A 7644-nucleotide genomic window follows, 5' to 3' on the forward strand; every position below is an offset into this window, starting at 1 on the left:
TTCCTTCTCTCCTGTCATCAGATTCTCCCTGTCTGCTGGATCATTTCCATCAGCAATGAAACATACCTTTTCTCCTATTTAAAAAAAAAAAAACACCCTTTCTTGGCCTTACCACCCACTAGCTAATACCTCTTCCATCACTTCTCTTTTAGCAAATTGCTCAATAAATTGTACTCTTTATCTCAAATTCTTCTCTTTCGATTCATTTAAAATCATCACTCAAGAAAATTTACCTCCACCATTCTGACGAATCTGTTCCCCTCATGGTCACCAATGATCTCCTTGTTGCTGAGTCCAGTCAGTTTTCTCTGTTTATCGGAGTTGGCCTGTCAGCAGCACTTGCCAAAACTGATCACCCACATTACTTTCCTTGGCCTCCAGGTCACCATGCGCTCTTGGTTTTTTTCTCTAACCTCACTTGCTGCTCCTATGCACTCTCCTTGTTCAGTCCTCCTCTTCTCTCCAGCCCCTCAACATTGGAGCCTGCTGGACTCATCCTTGTCCTCTTCTCTATGTACTACTCCCCTTTGATCTTACCTAGATTTACTTGCTTTAAATATCTTTTAATATGCTAATATATAAAAAATTTATACCTCCAGTCCAGACCTAATTCTGAACTCCAGACTCACAAATTCAACTGTTTGCTTGACATTTCCACTCAGTGTCAACTAGACATTTTAAGCTTAATATAACAAAACTGATATTCTGATGTCATATCCAAGTCTGGTCCACCCAAACTCTCCCCCTTCTCAAAATCCCAATAGTTTTCTCATTGTTCAGTCCAGATTCTTTCTAATTGATGTTGACTCCTCTCTTTCTTTCACATCTCATGTTTATCCCATCAGACAAACCTATAGACTCTACCTTCAAAATATCTACAAAATACAACCTTTTCTTACTACCTCCACTGCCAATGACCTAGTTCAAGATCCCTATAATCTCTCTTGTGTGTGTGTGTGTGTGTGTGTGTGTGTGTGTGTGTGTGTGTGTGTGTGAAAGGAGAGACAAAGGAGCATTAGTTTGCTGTCTTTCTGCAGATAACTACCCTCTCTAGATATTCTTTAGTGTTGTATAATGTCCCATTCTGTAGATTATTTATGTTCAATGTGTGCTATGTTCCAGGCTCTCTTAAACAGTTTGCTTTTTAAAAAATATTTTAGTTTATATGTTTTTGTTTTTGTTTTTTGGGGGGAGGTAATTAGGTTTATTCATTTACTGGTTTTAATGGAGGTACTGGGGCTTGAACCCAGGACCTTGTGCATAATAAGCACTCACTCTACCACTGAGCTATACCTTCCCCGTCATAGTCTCTTAACTGAATTTTTGGAATATCCTTCTAACTCATCAACTAGTTTCCCACCTTGACCCTCTATAGTTTATTTGCAGCAGGGTAGCAGGAAGAATTTTAAAGTGTTAGATTATGTTATTCATCTGATCAAAATCTTCCACAAGAGCCTTATCCAGGCAACAATTTCACTTGTATCAATGTTGAAGTTCTTACAATGACCTAATATCCTGCCTTCCATTATGTCTCTGATTTTGTCTTCCAATCCCCTCAGTGTTTCTGTTCAGCTACACAGTCTTCCTCCCCAGTCTTACTGGTATTTAAACATGCTAAATACTTCAAGTTTATGGTCTTGCAAGGGCTGTTCCTCCTGCCTGGAATGCTTTTCCTCCAGGTACCTATATGGCTCACTCTCTCAATCCCCTGATGTCTGCTCAAATATTACTTTCTATATGACAGTCAAGATTCTGAGAAGGGCCCAAGATTTCTGCCCCACTTCTCACTCAAAAATGACAGTATGGAGCCATTAAGCTTCAGATTTGACTGGGAGAATTACAAGCTGCTTTTCTGACAAGTCATTTATACGTCTCTGGCTCAGAACCTGGGTGAGGGTTATGGCATTATTCCTGACGAAGGACAGCCAGCTTGTTGTGACCCTGGGTCCCTGATATCACACCTGGAAAAACTCTTCAATCAATATAGCATTTAAAAAACTGTGTCTGTAATTAGTTTCAATACTACTTTGTTATTTTGGTTTGGTTTTGTTTTCTGCAAACCAATTGTGTTTCACCTGAGACAAACGTTCCTTTCCAATAGACCTGGTAGATTAGAGAAGACCAGGTGGTTGTACCTGCTTAATTATGACTGGGGATTCTGCCACGTTACAAAGGAAAAACTTGTTCCATTTGGCCAGTGATATCTGTTAGAGTTTATCTGTGGGGAAAGCTGGAGACACAGAAAGAAAACATAATAAAAACAAAGAGCAAAGGAAAGACAGTAACAGAGCCCATCATCATGGCAGCAATAGCAGGGGCTTCCATGACAGCTATTACGGGGGGGGTGACAAGGTGGCAATCACCAGACACCCTAACAGGAGAGAAGACTGTGACAGAACCAAAAGATGGAACATCTTTGCAGCTGAGGGATTCACACACTCACCTGCTTCAATTGCTTCTATAGGCTCACACTGTATTCACAATAAATATATGAATGAATAACACATTGAATATTTGTAGCATGCATAGTCCCTATCTAACCTCTGGTTATGCCTCTTTCAACATTCTTAAAAACACGGAATCACTACATTGTATTTCCAGTAGGAAATAGATATGGTACTGCCATTTTCCCTCAAAGTGCATTTTACTTATAAATTTGTTTAAGGTTTATCTTCCCCAACTAGGAAATGAGCTCAATAAAGGCAGACGGTGTTTTTGTTTTTTTGTGTCTCCTTTATCCAATGCCGCATTTTCAGCACCAAGAAGAGTGCCTGGCATATAGCATGTGCCTAATACATATTTACTGAATAAATGAAAAATGTGCATAGCATTTAGGGACCTCATATAATTCTCTATATCTTGATAACATTAAAGGTAAAATGTTCAGTGGGGAGGGTATAGTGCAGTGGTGGAGTGCATGCTTAGCATGCATGAGGCCCTGGCTTCAATCCCTGGTACCTCCACTAAAAATAATAATAATAATTAATAAATGAATAAATAAACAATAAACCTAATTATCTCTCCCCAGAATGTTTTAATTAAAAATTTTTTAATTTAAATAATAATAAATAGAAGAATGAACTTTAAATTAAACAAAACAAAATAAAATGCTTAATATTCCTTAAGACTAACTACAACAAGTTCAGAAATTTGTGGTCCAGAATCATGTCAGCTGAAGTGCATTTCAATTTGATAATTAAATAGAAGTTTTACACTTTCAAGTAATCCTTTCCAAATATGCTGGCACAAGTACTTGAAAATACTGAAAGTCAGATACACTCGTTCATGGCCGATCAGCTAACTCACAGGAAATAAGTGAAAACATAGGGTATAACTGGACACGAAGGGGTCGGGGTTCTGCTTTTTGTGCTTTAAAAACCATGCATAGTGTGATTAATAATGCACCCAGATCTCCTTTGGAGCCAGGGATGCAGTGTGTTAGCGCTGATGAAGGCTAGCTAGCTCTAGTGGCTGAACGCCAGTGGAGGGCAGCAAAGAGCTACTTCAGAGAAAACAACATTCAAGAGGAAGACCTAACAGCTCCCAGCTGAGAGTAGGGTCCTTCGCCAGATCTACAGTGAGCTACTGAAGAGGCAGCCCATTTGGAAACCCAACCCACAGGGTAGCCAGAAAGAATGGAGTTTCCAAATACATTAATGTATGAAGCCAAGAAGCAAGGAGATAGGCAGGAAAGAATGCCAGGATACTCAGGATAACCCGGACTCAGACTCAGCACGGCGCCCAGGAGTCACTGATTCAGAGAGTGATGTCTCTCCGGAGCTGTTGAATCAGATGATGCCTTACATTCGTTCCAATTTCAAAATCTTGGATCCTAAGATCATTAACGAACATGCTTTGAGTACAATAGTTTTGCAAAGATTATCCCTCTGGTAGAAAATATAAATAATATATTTTTATATTATTTTTATAATCATTTTTACAAAGATTCTCCCTCCTGTAAAAAATACAAATAATACAACATATTAATAATGGAAAGAGGAGAAAATCATACATGAATGAAGAGTAGCAAGCACAGACTCTACCATGTTGCAAGAGTCCCAAGAATCCTCTAAAAGTAGAGACTTCTCAAATACATGCAGTGGAATCTTGGGGAGGCCTAACCAGCAGCAGCAGACCAGTCAGTAACTCTGGTTCCCAGGGCTTCAACCCTGAGGACGACCAGAAGAGAGATGCAGCCTATCCCAGGCCAGGATTCGTGCTCCTGCTCTGTGTCTTCCTAGTGGTAGGAGCGAGCTTACAAGAGTAATTTCACCTCGCTAGGTCAACTTCCTCATTTCTAAAATAAAATAATACTTGTCTCTGTTGGATCTCAGAGGAATTCAGAGAAGGACATCTGGCTTGTTATTTTTACACAAATATAGGGAATCTTTATTACCAGTCTTGAGTAGTATGAAGAACAGGAAGACATCTCGGGAACAAGAGAAAAGCATCTAAAAACCTTGATAGATTCAGAATTTTCTTTATAATGAACCATATTCTTTCTATTAATCCAGGTCATTATAATTCGGATTCCCCTCATATATGTTTCCAGCCTCACTGGGGTCTATAGCAAATGCTGAGCACTTTTGCATCACAGAGTAATATTTGCCTCCTGGGAACAGTCTTCCCCTTGCTAAATGTATGTCATGATGTTTCAAGTCAGAGAGAAGTGGGAGACGTTTTACCGCCACTTCCTGAAGACATTTCTTCATAGGGCCAAAGAAGCAGGGAGGCTGTTTGCAGGCAGAATACTTCAGCTCTGGTTAATAATAATAATAATAAATAATCAGTACTATGAGTATGTGGGAACATGTTGGAGAAACTCAAATACAGCTTCCTCAGTTTTGTGTTCACTTTAGTCCCATTCCCACACTGTGGTATTTTTTCTGGATGGCCAGCAAGAGAGCTGAGTGCATGCCAGTGAATTGGGAAATGTTGGCTGGAAAGTCTAAGATTTTTGTTATTTAAAAAAAAAAAACAAAACAGACAAAGGGAAAGAGGGGCAGGACATGGAGACATAGGGTTTGTCAATTCTTTCAGTTCTTGTTCCTGATGAAGTGCCTAACTGGAGAATTTAGAACTGACACTGAAGAATCACAGATGCCAACAGAGCCACCAGAAGAGGGTCTTCACAAATGAGGGTAGGCGATTTATTGATTTATAGATGTTTTGAGCAATAAAGGACAGTGGAGCATTCAACCTCCTCATTCTGCATTGAAGGAAACTAAGGCCAAGAGAAGTGTCATGACAAACTCAGATTCTCCCAGGGGTTAACAAGGAGTCTAGTTATCTTACTACAGGAGAACACTACCTGGCTAACCTAGCTAGTAAGGCAATCGGCAGCCAGATCCCATAGTAAAAGCACAGAAAGTACTGGTGAAAAATAAAATACAATAAATATTCCTTCCTTTAAAGTTATAAAATATGAAGCCATATATTCCAGTAGTCATCACCTGCTTTGCTAATAGGAACTGAAACACACTTACACTTATGCTTCACCAAGTGCATGAACAAACTACGCCCACGCACACAGCCAGCTTACAAAGTCACAGAGAAGAAGGTAAGTTCTCCTTCACCTCTGTCCAAAGTGTTCAATGCCAAGAAAATGCTAACACTGTCTTTCTGAAAAGACTTGGGCTACATGGTCTCTCTGCCATTGATTGCTAAGCCTTTACCTGTGCCCTGATAACCTTTGCTACAAGAAGAGAATGAGAATCCCATTTCTTTGAATTTCAAAATATTTTGAGCATAGGCGATTTGGACAGAGCATATATGTGGTGACTTAAATGAGGGAGTTATTTTTAGCATGTTCCCTGATATTGAGTAGACAGCAATCTCAACTCAACTAAATGGTTAGTCCTGATGAAAGGAAATCTCAGAAATGTCTACCTTTTCCAATTTTTGTAAGTATTTGTGCAGCAATACAATGGATTTTAATTTGTAAAATGGGTTAAATAAAACACAACTCACAAAATTGTTTTTTAGAACTAGTCTCCTGACATGGAATTTAAAATATTAGAATATTCTTACAAATTTTATCTGCACTGTATGCAAACTTGAAGTTGTTAAGTGCATTTTTCATTCCTTTATCTCATTACCATAATCTAAACTCAGTAAAATACTCTTTGGTAGCAAAATAGAAGTGTTTGCCAGACAATCAAGATTAGAAAAATCAAGCTGCCTCTCTGAAAACCCATTCCGCAGTAAACTATCCCATACCACCATCGTTACTGTTGACCACTATGGTCACTAGATGGCGCTGCTGCTGTTTGGATGAGATTTTTCTTCCTGCTTCTGAAAGAAAGAGAGAGAGAAAGAGAGAAAGAGAAAAAGAGAGAAAGAGAAAAAGAAAGAGAGAAAGAGAAAAATAAAGAAATAAAGAGAAAAATAAATAAATAAATAAATAAATAAATAAAGAAAGAAAGAAAGAAAGAAAGAAAGAAAGAAAGAAAGAAAGAAAGAAAGAGAAAGAAAGAGAGAAAAAATGATTCTTAGGATTTGAGGAATTATTTTTTCTAGTGCTTTTGGGATTTTAGTTAGTAGATGATATCTTTTATATTAGTGAGTGCAGATCACTTATTTTTCCAGATGAAAAAGAAAGAATGGCAAAGGTGAAGCAACTTGCCTAAGGATCCATTAGGAGACAGTGGTAGAGTCAGTTGGAAATCTCTGTTCTCATGTCTACACTTTCTAGGCTTTAAAGAAATCTAAAGTGTCCCACTTGGGAGCAATGAAGGCAATCATGTTTTCAACCAAAACCTATATAGTAATACTTATTACATATAGAGTTAGTTTTATTTTGCTTTTTCCCTGATGATACTCTCTTTGGAAACTAGATATATATATGTATATGACTCATGATGACACATGATTTTCCCAGGCCAGACTTTAAAGAGTAAGAGAACCTGACAAAGGCCATCAGCTAAGTTCAGGTGGTTCCTTCCTGCAGAGAAGCTCTTCCATACAGGGTTTGGGGAAGTGCCAGCAAGCCCAGGAAACTCTGCTCCATAAAGTTATTAAAAACTAGACGAACATACACAAGGCACAAACAATCTGATACAGAGAGCATCTCCAACCCAGCTTTCCTGCCAAAACAGAAAAGAAAGGCAGCAGAGTTTTCTTCAGAAGGCAGAAGCTAAGAAGGGTGCACAGAGGGGAATAAGAGCCATCCTGAATGGCTTTCACAGACTGGGGAGAGGATAAAGAAAAGGGATGACTGAAGGAAAGGTGAAGGCAAGTTAACTGAAAGAGGCAACCAAGTTCCACGGCTGAAGCTTCCAGATATTTCTGATCCCAAGAGAAAACCAAAAATTCACTACCCCTCGGTGGATTGGCAGGCAGGAGAGAGAGGAGGGAGCTCTCACACACTTGCTTAAGGTTGTTGGACCCCCTTTTCAGCCCCCACCTCAAGAAAAGAAGGGGGCGGGAGGAATGAACATGCCCTGAAAAGAAAAGAAAAAGGAGCCAGCATCGCGGCCAGCCTTGGGAAAATCTCCACAGATGAGCATTTTTGTTGCGTTAAGTGGACCACATTAGCAGCCTAAACACGTAGAGGAAGACTCACATTGCCTGTTAATATAACGCGGGAGAGGGATGATAGACCTGGGGGGTGAGAGTAGAAGCGCTAGTTTTACATGAAACAAA

At 39.2% G+C, this 7644-nt stretch overlaps 1 non-coding gene across 1 annotated transcript; it reads right to left on the reverse strand.

Moving 5' to 3' along the window:
• Nucleotides 1-1225: 1225 nt before the first annotated feature.
• Nucleotides 1226-1298, reverse strand: TRNAN-AUU (transfer RNA asparagine (anticodon AUU)). The gene has a single exon. It is a non-coding gene; the product is annotated as a tRNA-Asn (tRNA).
• Nucleotides 1299-7644: the final 6346 nt, after the last annotated feature.

Source organism: Camelus dromedarius, chromosome 5 (assembly GCF_036321535.1).
Source record: "Camelus dromedarius isolate mCamDro1 chromosome 5, mCamDro1.pat, whole genome shotgun sequence".
Lineage (NCBI taxonomy): Eukaryota > Metazoa > Chordata > Mammalia > Artiodactyla > Camelidae > Camelus > Camelus dromedarius.